At 42.5% G+C, this 15,559-nt stretch overlaps 1 protein-coding gene across 1 annotated transcript in view; it reads right to left on the bottom strand.

The window, feature by feature from the left end:
* The window catches only part of tnrc6c2 (trinucleotide repeat containing adaptor 6C2), a 157,814-nt gene extending 144,186 nt beyond the window's left edge, over positions 1-13,628 (bottom strand). The window contains exon 1 of the mRNA XM_037536322.1: positions 13,531-13,628. The gene's annotated coding sequence lies outside the window, so the exon portion shown is untranslated. The remainder of the gene's footprint in view (positions 1-13,530) is intronic.
* Positions 13,629-15,559: the final 1,931 nt, after the last annotated feature.

The raw sequence follows: 15,559 nt of genomic DNA, 5'->3' as shown, positions 1-15,559 counted from the left end.
GCATCGCCAGGCGCGCTGGGGGAACGAGCGCGGAACGGTAGATGACAAATGCGCTCAGGTTGGTGCGTGCGAGCGCGTGTGGATGATGGATGGCGTACTGAAGCAATCTGAGTGAAGCGCTGCTCTCAAATCTTTCTCAGAACGCTGCACCTGCTGCCCCGTCTACCAATTAACTCACGCAGGAGATTCTCACTTCTTCTGTATTTCTGTAATAAAATGCCCAATTTGGCCTCCTGAATGACTCTGTTATGAAGTTGAGTGTTTGTCGCTGCTGTGGCGCTCAACTCGAACGCAAACTGAGAGAAAATGAAGCTTAGAAGCTTAAAATAAACTTAAAGACTGCTGTTGTTGTCCCGGGTGAGGACAAAATCAGAGCAGGAGCTGTTTGTGTATGAGCTTCATTTATGATGGGACAGTTCACAGAGGTCAGAGTCCAGATTAATTCTACCATTAAACGGGGCCTGTTATGCAGATTTACTCCTTTCTTTGAAGTGTTAAAGCTTTTTGTGCACATAAACAATCTGCAAAATCCCGAAGCTCAGCGTTCCCTCTAACTGGAGAAACTCTCTCCTGCAGAACCCAATTTTCTCAGCTACCTGAAACGCCTTGTTGGAATTCCAGCACTTTTCCTTTGTTACAAGATGATGTAATCTCATAATTAAGTCCTTACTGCCCACCTACCAGTGAGTTTGGCACACCCTCACACAGCATACAGCAGCTGGACACTATCTCTACTCCTTACTATGCACTGCCACTTTATTTACACGTCCATAAAAAGTGCAGATTGTAATGCCATTTTGTTTATACGTCCATACATATTGCACAACTATTAACATGTTCTTGTTTTGGTCTTTACTGTACTTTGTGCTGCTGTAATAGATTACTTTACCTACCTGCCTACTCACTCACCTACCTACCAGAAGACAAAGAGTGTGTTCAGTGTTGCAGCATTTGGACTCTAGATCAAACTGATACGGCAGAACCGACACCACTGGAGAAACAGCCACAGCAGAGCTTCCAGCTGCTCAGGAGAAAAGGCCCCTCTGCAGACTGCAAGACAGGGGGGGAACAAAATGCTCTGGATGCTGACCAATCAGAACAGAGTGATCAAGCTGACCATTCTGAGCACACTGTGCTCATCTGGAGGCGAGGCTTAAAGACACAGGAGCTCTAAAAGAGCATTTCAGACAGTGGGTGAACAGAGCCGTACAGTATGAGGAAAACGTTGTGTTTATGAAGAACCTAAATCTGTTGAAGACCCCAAAACTAAAATCATGAACACTGAAAATGAGCATAATAGGTCTCCTTTAATTATAAATGCATTTTTCAGCATCAGGGAAAACACAGTGAACTGAACAGAAAATGACTCAAATCTAATACCAGCTGTGTGAGTGTTGAGATCTGTCGTTCTTTACCTTTATTACAGCTTCCATTCTTTTCAGGAGACTCGCTTTCAGGTTCTCAAAGACATCTGCAGACACACCTCCAAAGTTCCATCTTAGAAGTTGGCTGATCCTTTTCTAAAGTAATCAAATTTCAAATCATTCAGTGATGTTGAGGTCTGGACTCTGGGGTGGTCAGTCAAGTCTCCTTTTCTCAGTGACAGCTACACTTCCTTTCAGACCCACAGCGCTGAGTCAGGTTTGGTGTCTACCAATTATTATGCTTTGACAAATCAATAACTTGCACTTACTGGCTATTTTGAAAATTAAGTAAACGGGGGGGGGGGGGCTTGCACAACACTGTATATTAGCATAAGATACCTGGCTAGACAAAATACATTAGGAAACTTTTTAATTCTCAAATTATGCAACATGTCCAATACCAAGCATGGGCTAGATGGGTATAAAGCCCCCAAAACATTTAGCTGTGGACCAGTGGAACTGTGTTCTGTAGAGCTCCATCTAAGATCTATGATCATCCAATGTCAGTACCTGACCTCACTAATGCTCATAAAAGCAATCAAATCCTCACAGTAATGTTCCAACATACTATATAAAACCTTCCTAGAAGATCTGAGGCTGTTGCTGCAGCAAAGGGGGACCATCTCACTAATTTCCGAAGAAACACTGGATTAACTTCTGGATATATGTTGTACCACTCTAAATTACATTCTGCATTACAACAGAATCAGTAGTAGTTCTGAAATTAGTGTGAGTTGTTTTGCTCAGAGTTTCTAATGATAAACACACTAATCAAAAATCTCAAATTTGCAACATTTCACTATGGAAATATTAGTGGTATGATGTAATATGATAAAGGTGTAGGATCCAATAAAACTGACCTAGATTAAATCAAGAGGATTATAGAGTGTTTTGTCAATGAAACAGTAGAAGCCATATCGCCCCCTATGCTTCCTGTAGTCTATTACAGTCTGTCAGAGTGACTGTGTGGATCAGATGAACATTATAGAGCTTTTTAAATGAAACAGTAGAAGCCGTATCGCCCCCTACGCTTCCTGTAGTGTATTACAGTCTGTCAGAGCGACTGTGTGGATCATATGAACATTATAGAGCTTTTTAAATGAAACAGTAGAAGCCGTATCGCCCCCTACGCTTCCTGTAGTGTATTACAGTCTGTCAGAGTGCCTGTGTGGATCATATGAACATTATAGAGCTTTTTAAATGAAACAGTAGAAGCCGTATCGCCCCCTACGCTTCCTGTAGTGTATTACAGTCTGTCAGAGCGACTGTGTGGATCAGATGAACATTATAGAGCTTTTTAAACGAAACAGTAGAAGCCGTATCACCCCCTACGCTTCCTGTAGTGTATTACAGTCTGTCAGAGTGACTGTGTGGATCATATGAACATTATAGAGCTTTTTAAATGAAACAGTAGAAGCCGTATCACCCCCTACGCTTCCTGTAGTGTATTACAGTCTGTCAGAGTGACTGTGTGGATCATATGAACATTATAGAGCTTTTTAAATGAAACAGTAGAAGCCGTATCGCCCCCTACGCTTCCTGTAGTGTATTACAGTCTGTCAGAGCGACTGTGTGGATCATATGAACATTATAGAGGCTTTTTAAATGAAACAGTAGAAGCCGTATCACCCCCTACGCTTCCTGTAGTGTATTACAGTCTGTCAGAGTGACTGTGTGGATCAGATGAATATTATAGAGCTTTTTAAATGAAACAGTAGAAGCCGTATCGCCCCCTACGCTTCCTGTAGTGGATTACAGTCTGTCAGAGCGACTGTGTGGATCAGATGAACATTATAGAGCTTTTTAAATGAAACAGTAGAAGCCGTATCGCCCCCTACGCTTCCTGTAGCGTATTACAGTCTGTCAGAGTGACTGTGTGGATCATATGAACATTATAGAGCTTTTTAAATGAAACAGTAGAAGCCGTATCGCCCCCTACGCTTCCTGTAGTGTATTACAGTCTGTCAGAGTGACTGTGTGGATCATATGAACATTATAGAGCTTTTTAAATGAAACAGTAGAAGCCGTATCGCCCCCTACACTTCCTGTAGTGTATTACAGTCTGTCAGAGTGACTGTGTGGATCAGATGAACATTATAGAGCTTTTTAAATAAAACAGTAGAAGCCGTATCGCCCCCTACGCTTCCTGTAGTGTATTACAGTCTGTCAGAGTGACTGTGTGGATCATATGAACATTATAGAGCTTTTTAAATGAAACAGTAGAAGCCGTATCGCCCCCTACGCTTCCTGTAGTGTATTACAGTCTGTCAGAGTGACTGTGTGGATCATATGAACATTATAGAGCTTTTTAAATGAAACAGTAGAAGCCGTATCGCCCCCTACGCTTCCTGTAGTGTATTACAGTCTGTCAGAGTGACTGTGTGGATCAGATGAACATTATAGAGCTTTTTAAATGAAACAGTAGAAGGCGTATCGCCCCCTACGCTTCCTGTAGTGTATTACAGTCTGTCAGAGTGACTGTGTGGATCAGATGAACATTATAGAGCTTTTTAAATAAAACAGTAGAAGCCGTATCGCCCCCTACGCTTCCTGTAGTGTATTGCAGTCTGTCAGAGGGACTGTGTGGATCATATGAACATTATAGAGCTTTTTAAATAAAACAGTAGAAGCCATATCGCCCCCTACGCTTCCTGTAGTGTATTACAGTCTGTCAGAGCGACTGTGTGGATCAGATGAATATTATAGAGCTTTTTAAATAAAACAGTAGAAGCCGTATCGCCCCCTACGCTTCCTGTAGTGTATTACAGTCTGTCAGAGCGACTGTGTGGATCATATGAGGATTATAGAGCTTTTTAAATGAAACAGTAGAAGCCGTATCGCCCCCTACGCTTCCTGTAGTGTATTACAGTCTGTCAGAGTGACTGTGTGGATCATATGAACATTATAGAGCTTTTTAAATGAAACAGTAGAAGCCATATCGCCCCCTACGCTTCCTGTAGTGTATTACAGTCTGTCAGAGTGACTGTGTGGATCATATGAACATTATAGAGCTTTTTAAATGAAACAGTAGAAGCCGTATCGCCCCCTACACTTCCTGCAGTGTATTACAGTCTGTCAGAGTGACTGTGTGGATCAGATGAACATTATAGAGCTTTTTAAATGAAACAGTAGAAGCCGTATCGCCCCCTACACTTCCTGTAGTGTATTACAGTCTGTCAGAGTGACTGTGTGGATCAGATGAACATTATAGAGCTTTTTAAATGAAACAGTAGAAGCCGTATCGCCCCCTACGCTTCCTGTAGTGTATTACAGTCTGTCAGAGTGACTGGGTGGATCAGATGAACATTATAGAGCTTTTTAAATGAAACAGTAGAAGCCGTATCGCCCCCTACGCTTAATAATTTTGTTAATACATTTTTAGCAAACAGTGCATCAACAATTAAAATCAATGTCAACAATATTTATGCTCAACATCAATGCCGACTAATCATTGCACTCAGTTGATGTATGCTGTATGCTAATGTCAGCAGCGTGTTTGTAGCTGATGTTAGCATAAACTCAGCTAACATTTTCCCCACAGCTCTGATCCCATTGGCCTCCTAATCAGCCTTTAATAGCACCAATTCAGTTCCAATATGGAAGGAATTATACAGAGGAGGAGAGGAGGCTAAGTGCTGGGTCAGAGGGTCAATGAGAGACAGAGAGAGAGAGAGAGACTGTGTGTGTGTGTGTGTGTGTGTGTGTGTGTGTGTGTGTGTGTGTGTGTGTGTGTGTGTGTGTGTGTGTGTGTGTGTGTGTGTGTGTGTGTGCCACTGGGGAGAATGCACTGGTGTGTGTGAATCTGTGTAAGCCTATTAGTGAGCATGTCTGTTTGGGCATTTCACCTCCAGCCCACTCAAACCCCCTCACCTCACCTTCATATCAACACCCAGCCAGGGAGAAAATTAATTTCTTATTACCTGATTATGTTATGAGGTTTTGAAACACACCACATCAGCGCTTCAGCCAGTCAGGTATACACCCTCTCACAAAACACAATATGAACAGTAAGCATTGGAGACAGCTCTCCTCTGCCTTTGAAATGAAGAATGACATTGGCTGTATGCTGCTACAGATATATTTCTTGCTTTTCTCTCTCTCTTGACTGGCTCGTTCCTCATCCTTCAGACTTACACTTAATACAACCCAATTTCTCTGAACACAAACACACTATCCTCCCAAAACTCCATCTTTAATGCACCTAAACTGCCACTCTCAATCCATCCAAAATGCAATCCTTAATCTTTTTAAAACTACCATCCTCAATCCTCCCAAATTGCCAACCAGAGTCCTCTATAAACTTAAACTTTCATGCTCATTTCTCCTAAAATCACCATAATCAATCCTCCCACACGGCCATCCACAACCCACTCAAACTGACAACCTTAAGTCTCCTAAAATCACTATCCTCAATCCTACCAAACTGCCACTCATTTCCCCCAAACTGCAGTCACTGACCCTCCCAAAATATCATCCTCATACGTTCCAAATCACCATTCTCCAAACTGCAATCCTCAGATTCCCAAACTACCATTCTCAACCCTCCCTGAACTGCCATCCTTATTCTTCACAAAACTCCACTCTCAATCCTCCCAAACCTCTATCCTCAATCTTCAAACCTCCATCCTCAACCTTCCCAAACTGCAATTCTCAGACCTCTTAAACAACGCTCCTACACCACCATCCTTAAGCCTCCCAACTATCGTTCCTCAACCCACTCAAACTATCGTCCTCAGCCCACCCAAATTGTTGTCCTCAGCCAACGGAAATTATCATCTTCAGCCCACCAAACTATTAGAATTACACTTAATACCACTCAGTTTGAGAACACACTGACCTCCCAAAACTCCATCTGCAAACATCAATCCTTCTGAATCATAATCAATCCTCCCAAATTGCCAACCACAATCCTCAACTATCGCCCTCATACCACCCAATCTATCATCCTCAACTATTATTCTCAATCCTTCCAAACTTCCATCCTCAATCCAATTAAATGATTCAGTTACTGAACAATTCACAGTAGTTACTGAATAATAGAACTTCAAATTCATTACTCAATAGGCTCTCAGTTTAAAGGGTAAAAATGTGATTACAGCCAACAGTCTTTCAAGTGATAAAATTGTTTGAGTAATTACTGTTGTTGCATACACAGAGGTAATAGCTATTATTCAAAGCCAGAAAGAAGCAGAAATAAAGAGGACAGCCAGGGAGCTCCAATCAGTTCTATAGGCTACTGTATGAATAAGCCAAGCTCCAAATATACAATAATAATCCACAGAAGAAGCCACCATTCTTAATCTGGAAAGAGACAAACTATATGTTACTTCATGATGTTCCTTACTCACAGAGAGATCAGCTTTTCAATCAAGCAGCTGGCTGAATGTCAAAATAAAGCCAAAATCATTCTGAAGGCACAATATAAACCACCTAAATTGACTACATTCAATCCACTCAAACAGCCACCTCGTCAGGTGACCTTCTGCCCCTCCGAATCCAAAGGAACCCATCTCAGGTCCTGCTAGGCTACAGGAATTTCAGAGCATATTTGGAGCAAATCTTAAGAGCGATAGTCACACGAAGAGCCGCAGGCATCCAAACACGTTTCATATAGACCTTTAGCATACAGCTTTATTTTTTTAGATGAGGTTATAAGCCTCAAAATATCCCGATAAGGCCTCGTCAGGGTCCACGTAAACAAAATTTGTCATTATCAAATTCATGAGGTTGGCGAAAACCAGTCAACTTGAGCCCAGATTCTTCCTGGAGGGCAATGTTGTTATTTTTCATCAGCCAAAAAATAATACATTCACACTGACCAGGTTCTGTGGAAAGGGCAAATTTGCATAGTAACCATAAGGTGGTAAATCTGATCATATAAATGTAAATAAGGGGGAATTTAAGTGTGTTTTCCTAAAGAAGAGAGTCGATAACATGGGAGAGTGACAGAGACAGAGGGGGAGAGGAGAGGAGAGGAGAGAGAGAGAGAGATGCAACGTGAGAGAGAAAGAGAGCAAGACAGTAGAGGGAGATGGATAGAGTTAAGGAGAGAAAGACAGGGACAGAGAGATAGCAAGAGAAATGAAGAAACAGACTGAGAGAATAAGTAAGACAGAGGAGACAGGAGAGAGAGAGGGAGAGAAACAGAGAGAGAGAAATAGAGCCAACTATTTCCTTTTCATACTGATGTATGCAAAACCGGTGATAAACACTAGGGGGCAGCAACTGTACTGTATTATAACTAAATCTCTAAGCAACAACTACCCAGTGCTTCTACTGACCACTTACAGGGGTTGGACAATGAAACTGAAACACCTGGTTTTAGACCACAATAATTTATTAGCATGGTGTAGGGCCTCAATTCGTCTTGGGAATGACGTATACAAGTCCTGCACAGTGGTCAGAGGGATTTTAAGCCATTCTTCTTGCAGGATAGTGGCCAGGACACTACGTGATGCTGGTGGAGGAAAACGTTTCCTGACTTGCTCCTCCAAAACACCCCAAAGTGGCTCAATAATATTTAGATCTGGTGACTGTGCAGGCCATGGGAGATGTTCAACTTCACTTTCATGTTCATCAAACCAATCTTTCAGCAGTCTTGCTGTGTGTATTGGTGCATCGTCATACTGATACACGGCACCGCCTTCAGGAGACAATGTTTGAACCATTGGATGCACACGGTCCTCCAGAATGGTTCGGTAGTCCTTGGCAGTGACACGCCAATCTAGCGCAAGTATTGGGCCAAGGGAATGCCATGATATGGCAGCCCAAACCATCATTGATCCAACCCCATGCTTCACTCTGGGCATGCAACAGTCTGGGTGGTACGCTTCTTTGGGGCTTCTCCACACCGCAACTCTCCCAGATGTGGGGAAAACAGTAAAGGTGGACTCATCAGAGAACAATACATGTTTCACACTGTCCACAGCCCAAGATTTGCGCTCCTTGCACCATTGAAACCGACATTTGGCATTGGCACGATTGACCAAAGGTTTGGCTATAGCAGCTCGGCCGTGTATATTGACCCTGTGGAGCTCCCGACGGACAGTTTTGGTGGAAACAGGAGAGTTGAGGTGCACATTTAATTCTGCTGTGATCTGGGCAGCCGTGGTTTTATGTTTTTTGGATACAATCCCGGTTAGCACCCAAACATCCCTTTCAGACAGCTTCCTCTTGCGATCACAGTTAATCCTGTTGGATGTGGTTCGTCCTTCTTGGTGGTATGCTGACATTACCCTGGATAACGTGGCTCTTGATACATGACAAAGACTTGCTGTCTTGGTTACAGAAGCGCCAGCAAGACGTGCACCAACAATTTGTCCACTTTTGAACTCTGGGATGTCGCCCATAATGTTGTGTGCATTGCAATATTTTGAGCAAAACTGTGCTCTTACCCTGCTAATTGAACCTTCACACTCTGCTCTTACTGGTGCAATGAGGAATTAATGAAGATTGGCCACCAGGCTGGTCCAATTTAGCCATGAAACCTCCCACACTAAAATGACAGGTGTTTCAGTTTGTTTGTCCAACCCCTGTAATTAAAAACACCTACCTTGTGCATCCACTCACTGGCCACTTTATTAGAAACACCTACCTTGTGCATCCACTCACTGGCCACTTTATTAGAAACACATACCTTGTGTTTCCACTCACTGGCCACTTTATTAGAAACACATACCTTGTGTTTCCACTCACTGGCCACTTTATTAGAAACACCAACCTTGTGCTTCCACTCACTGGCCACTTTATTAAAAACACATACCTTGTGCTTCCACTCACTGGCCACTTTATTAGAAACACCTACCTTGTGCTTCCACTCACTGGCCACTTTATTAGAAACACATACCTTGTGTTTCCACTCACTGGCCACTTTATTAGAAACACATACCTTGTGTTTCCACTCACTGGCCACTTTATTAGAAACACCAACCTTGTGCTTCCACTCACTGGCCACTTTATTAAAAACACATACCCTGTGCTTCCACTCACTGGCCACTTTATTAGAAACACCTACCTTGTGCTTCCACTCACTGGCCACTTTATTAGAAACACATACCTTGTGTTTCCACTCACTGGCCACTTTATTAGAAACACATACCTTGTGTTTCCACTCACTGGCCACTTTATTAGAAACACCAACCTTGTGCTTCCACTCACTGGCCACTTTATTAGAAACACCTACCTTGTGCTTCCACTCACTGGCCACTTTATTAGAAACACCAACCTTGTGTTTCCACTCACTGGCCACTTTATTAGAAACACCCACCTTGTGTTTCCACTCACTGGCCACTTTATTAGAAACACCAACCTTGTGTTTCCACTCACTTGCCACTTTATTAGAAACACCAGCCTTGTACTTCCACTCACTGGCCACTTTATTAGAAACACCAACCTTGTACTTCCACTCACTGGCCACTTTATTAGAAACACCAACCTTGTGTTTCCACTCACTAGTCACTTTATTAGAAACACCAACCTTGTACTTCCACTCACTGGCCACTTTATTAGAAACACCTACCTTGTGCTTCCACTCACTGGCCACTTTATTAGAAACACCTACCTTGTGCTTCCACTCACTGGCCACTTTAGTAGAAACACATACCTTGTATTTCCACTCACTGGCCACTTTATTAGAAACACCAACCTTGTACTTCCACTCACTGGCCACTTTATTAGAAACACCAACCTTGTGTTTCCACTCACTGGTCACTTTATTAGAAACACCAACCTTGTACTTCCACTCACTGGCCACTTTATTAGAAACACCTACCTTGTGCTTCCACTCACTGGCCACTTTATTAGAAACACCTACCTTGTGCTTCCACTCACTGGCCACTTTATTAGAAACACATACCTTGCGCTTCCACTCACTGGCCACTTTATTAGAAACACCAGTCTTGTGTTTCCACTCACTGGCCACTTTATTAGAAACACCTACCTTGTGCTTCCACTCACTGGCCACTTTGTTAGAAACACATACCTTGCGCTTCCACTCACTGGCCACTTTATTAGAAACACCTACCTTGTGCTTTCACTCACTGGCCACTTTATTAGAAACACCAACCTTGTGTTTCCACTCACTGGCCACTTTATTAGAAACACCAACCTTGTGCTTCCAATCACTGGCCACTTTATTAGAAACACACACCTTGTGCTTCCACTCACTGGTCACTTTATTAGAAACACCAGCCTTGTACTTCCACTCACTGGCCACTTTATTAGAAACACCAACCTTGTGTTTCCACTCACTGGTCACTTTATTAGAAACACCAACCTTGTACTTCCACTCACTGGCCACTTTATTAGAAACACCTACCTTGTGCTTCCACTCACTGGCCACTTTATCAGAAACACCCACCTTGTGCTTCCACTCACTGGCCACTTTATTAGAAACACATACCTTGTGCTTCCACTCACTGGCCACTTTATTAGAAACACATACCTTGTGCGTCCACTCACTGGCCACTTTATTAGAAACACATACCTTGTGCTTCCACTCATTGGCCACTTTATTAGAAACACCCACCTTGTGCTTCCACTCACTGGCCACTTTATTAGAAACACATACCTTGTGTTTCCACTCACTGGCCACTTTATTAGAAACATCCACCTTGTGCTTCCACTCACTGGCCACTTTATTAGAAACACCCACCTTGTGCTTCCACTCACTGGCCACTTTATTAGAAACACCCACCTTGTGCTTCCACTCACTGGCCACTTTATTAGAAACACCTACCTTGCGCTTCCACTCACTGGCCACTTTATTAGAAACACCAACCTTGTGTTTCCACTCACTGGCCACTTTATTAGAAACACCAACCTTGTGTTTCCACTAACTGGCCACTTTATTAGAAACACCAATCTTGTGTTTCCACTCACTGGTCACTTTATTAGAAACACCTACCTTGCGCTTCCACTCACTGGCCACTTTATTAGAAACACCTACCTTGTGTTTCCACTCACTGGCCACTTTATTAGAAACACCTACCTTGTGCTTCCACTCACTGGCCACTTTATTAGAAACACCTACCTTGTACTTCCACTCACTGGCCACTTTATTAGAAACACCAACCTTGTGCTTCCACTCACTGGCCACTTTATTAGAAACACCTACCTTGTGTTTCCACTCACTGGCCACTTTATTAGAAACACCTACCTTGCGCTTCCACTCACTGGCCACTTTATTAGAAACACATACCTTGTGTTTCCACTCACTGGCCACTTTATTAGAAACACCTACCTTGTGCTTCCACTCACTGGCCACTTTATTAGAAACACATACCTTGTGTTTCCACTCACTGGCCACTTTATTAGAAACACCAACCTTGTACTTCCACTCACTGGCCACTTTATTAGAAACACCTACCTTGTGCTTCCACTCACTGGCCACTTTATTAGAAACACCTACCTTGTGCTTCCACTCACTGGACACTTTATTAGAAACACCCACCTTGCGCTTCCACTCACTGGCCACTTTATTAGAAACACCCACCTTGTGCTTCCACTCACTGGCCACTTTATTAGAAACACCAACCTTGTGTTTCCACTCACTGGCCACTTTATTAGAAACACCCACCTTGTGCTTCCACTCACTGGCCACTTTATTAGAAACACCCACCTTGTGCTTCCACTCACTGGCCACTTTATTAGAAACACCTACCTTGCGCTTCCACTCACTGGCCACTTTATTAGAAACACCAACCTTGTGTTTCCACTCACTGGCCACTTTATTAGAAACACCAACCTTGTGTTTCCACTAACTGGCCACTTTATTAGAAACACCAATCTTGTGTTTCCACTCACTGGCCACTTTATTAGAAACACCTACCTTGCGCTTCCACTCACTGGCCACTTTATTAGAAACACCTACCTTGTGTTTCCACTCACTGGCCACTTTATTAGAAACACCTACCTTGTGCTTCCACTCACGGGCCACTTTATTAGAAACACCTACCTTGTACTTCCACTCACTGGCCACTTTATTAGAAACACCTACCTTGTACTTCCACTCACTGGCCACTTTATTAGAAACACCAACCTTGTGCTTCCACTCACTGGCCACTTTATTAGAAACACCTACCTTGTGTTTCCACTCACTGGCCACTTTATTAGAAACACCTACCTTGCGCTTCCACTCACTGGCCACTTTATTAGAAACACCTACCTTGTGTTTCCACTCACTGGCCACTTTATTAGAAACACCCACCTTGTACTTCCACTCACTGGCCACTTTATTAGAAACACCTACCTTGTGCTTCCACTCACTGGCCACTTTATTAGAAACACCTACCTTGTGCTTCCACTCACTGGCCACTTTATTAGTGATGATTTAAGAGTGATGCTAATTGGTGAGCTGGAAGTTTCCATTACTTGTTAGCTACATTAGCCCTGTAGCTCCAGAGATAAAGCTAAACAGCTAGAAACAAACTTCACACACGGATTGTGGCTGACCAGCTACATTTAGGGTAAGAGGTGGAAACTGGGTGAACTGGAAGGCTTTAACACTTCAACACTTCCTCCATCCGTCACCTTCTAAATGCTGCTTTCTGTGTTTACATCAAGCGCAACACTAATAAACATTAATCTACACAAATCACGTGTCTCCCGAGAACGGCACTACTCTTACCTCACTGTTGCTGAATCTAATTACATTTGCAGCTGCCTTTTAATCAAAAGAGGGCTAATTTGCATACGGGCAGGACTAAAGCCCCGCCCACTGAAGAGTGAGAGCCTGGCACCGAGCCAGGAGACACAATGAGTGGCGAGCGTGAGAATACACTGCGCCTGTATGGGCAGTGGGCGGGGCACGCCAACAAACAAGGAAAATCAAAATTACCCAAACGAACAGATGGATGTCGGGAATTTACATACACCTAACAATCAGCAGACGTGTGTGTCTGTGTGTTGGGGCTCAAGGGTATGGAGGACACACAAAATCAAACGAAGTGAATGGGGTGGGGGTGGGGGTGGGGGGGTTCCATGCCCAAAAACACCAAAAAACTATGGATTTCCCATCAGGCATTACCGAAACAAACAGGATAACCAAACGCACACAATTAAAATTCGAGCGTGCTTAACGAGAGCGGATTAATTAGCGCTCCATTACCTTACTGTTGTGGAAGCGCAAGCAGATGCGGTCGCCGTGGCAATCTGAAGCTTTTGTTTTGGAGCTGGACGGTCCTCCCAGATGAACATCGGCCGAAACGTTTCTTTCTCTTCCTCTAGGGGAGTGAAGGAATAGAGGAAGACGAGTGTGAGTGTGTGTGTGTGTGTGCATGTATGTGTGTCACCAGATTTCACTGTCTCACACACAAACAGGTAAAATTTGACATCATGAGATCACAATAAAGGTCACATCTCCAAAAAACAAGCCTTTTTACTCAACATGTTAGATTAAAGCTCAGCGATAGGATGATACGTTATCATTATCGTGATACATTATAGCACAATATACATTTGTGAGTATATGATGGGCAAGATAAACACTTCTAGAGCAGAGAGAGAATTAAGACTCTGCAATGTCTTCAGGGTTTCTCAGACACTAGAGGGCGTACCCAAGCAAGTCCAGAATAAATGGGTTAAGATGGAGCATGTCAGTAAATTCATTGTATATAAATGTTTAAACATTTTTAATGTAAAAGAACAATTTCCTAAATACTGAATAGCATAAAACAATCTAACACCACTGTTATATTTTTTAATTTGAAACTCGAGTTATAGGAGTTTAAAACGGCGCCTCATGTATGTCCATGACATCAGTGAGCACGAACAGTCAATGAGCTGCTCCACTCACCAAACAATCAGCACTCAGTAGCAGTAATGCTAACCAATCAGCACTCAGTAGCAGTTATGCTAACTAATCAGCACTCAGTAGCTGTAATGCCAAACAATCAGTAGACAGTAGCAGCAATGTTAATCAGTCAGAATTTAGAAACAGTAATGTCAGCCAATCAGCACTCAGTGGCAGTAATGCTAACCAATCAGCACTCAGTAGCAGTTATGCTAACTAATCAGCACTCAGTAGCTGTAATGCCAAACAATCAGTAGACAGTAGCAGCAATGTTAATCAGTCAGAATTTAGAAACAGTAATGTCAGCCAATCAGCACTCAGTGGCAGTAATGCTAACCAATCAGCACTCAGTGGCAGTAATGCTAACCAATCAGCACTCAGTAGCAGTAACGTTAGCGCTGTGCTGCCCAAAACCTGTTTGCTGTAGAAAAAAGGAAACATGCATGTAAATTTTCTTTGTTTTTTTAAGTGAAATACATCCTTCTACTTTCTAAAATTAAAGAAACGTTCTGAGCAAGTGATTAGAAATTCAATAAAAAAACAAGTCATACTTTTTATATAATGGGAGAAACAAGAAGAGGCCAGACTCCCTTAACTGGCTTTTGCCTTCTAACACAATGAACTCCTGTATGGATTATAATGATGACACATTTAGGCCAGTTATAGCAAGCCTGTATACACCAACAACAACAATTACACTGCTAAAGTAGCTGACTGGATGGCAGCCCAATAAGACACCATTTTACTTTATTCATAATTTCTTTCACCTGGTCCTTTACAAAGCAGCATCATGTGAGAACTGGTATTTTTTGCTCTTGGGCTCCGACCTACAGATGAGAAGCGTATTCCACTTTTACACCACTGCTGTAATTGCAAATCGTGCTTGAGCGCCCCCTTATGGGCAACTGTACATGTGCATTTGACGAGCTGAGTGACAGAACATCATCGCAAGTGCAACAACCAGTTTGACTTAAAAATTATTTTGACTACAAAAGTTCAGTCCAATTACATTATTTTACAAATATGACTCTGCATAGTTGTATTTATTGTAACTTTAGTGATGAACACTAAAAAGTGTAACAAAATAACGACGAAGTTTGATTTTTCCTAAAATACTGCTACACTGTTTGAAAAGCGTTTTGAATGTGGAGAAAATGTGTAATCGAACAAAATGTTGGTGACAACACGATAAAAGCTTTAATTTACATATTAAGCACTAAACAGTAGGCCTGAGTGATATCTAAAAATAGATAGCAAAACATTTTCTAGTTAAAATTGTGATTAGTGATAATATTGCACCCTTGAAGTTGCCAATAACACTGGCAGGGATGAACAGTCTGGTATC

This window comes from Pygocentrus nattereri, chromosome 30 (assembly GCF_015220715.1).
Source record: "Pygocentrus nattereri isolate fPygNat1 chromosome 30, fPygNat1.pri, whole genome shotgun sequence".
Taxonomy (NCBI): domain Eukaryota; kingdom Metazoa; phylum Chordata; class Actinopteri; order Characiformes; family Serrasalmidae; genus Pygocentrus; species Pygocentrus nattereri.
This window is presented reverse-complemented; position numbering and strand designations above follow the sequence as displayed.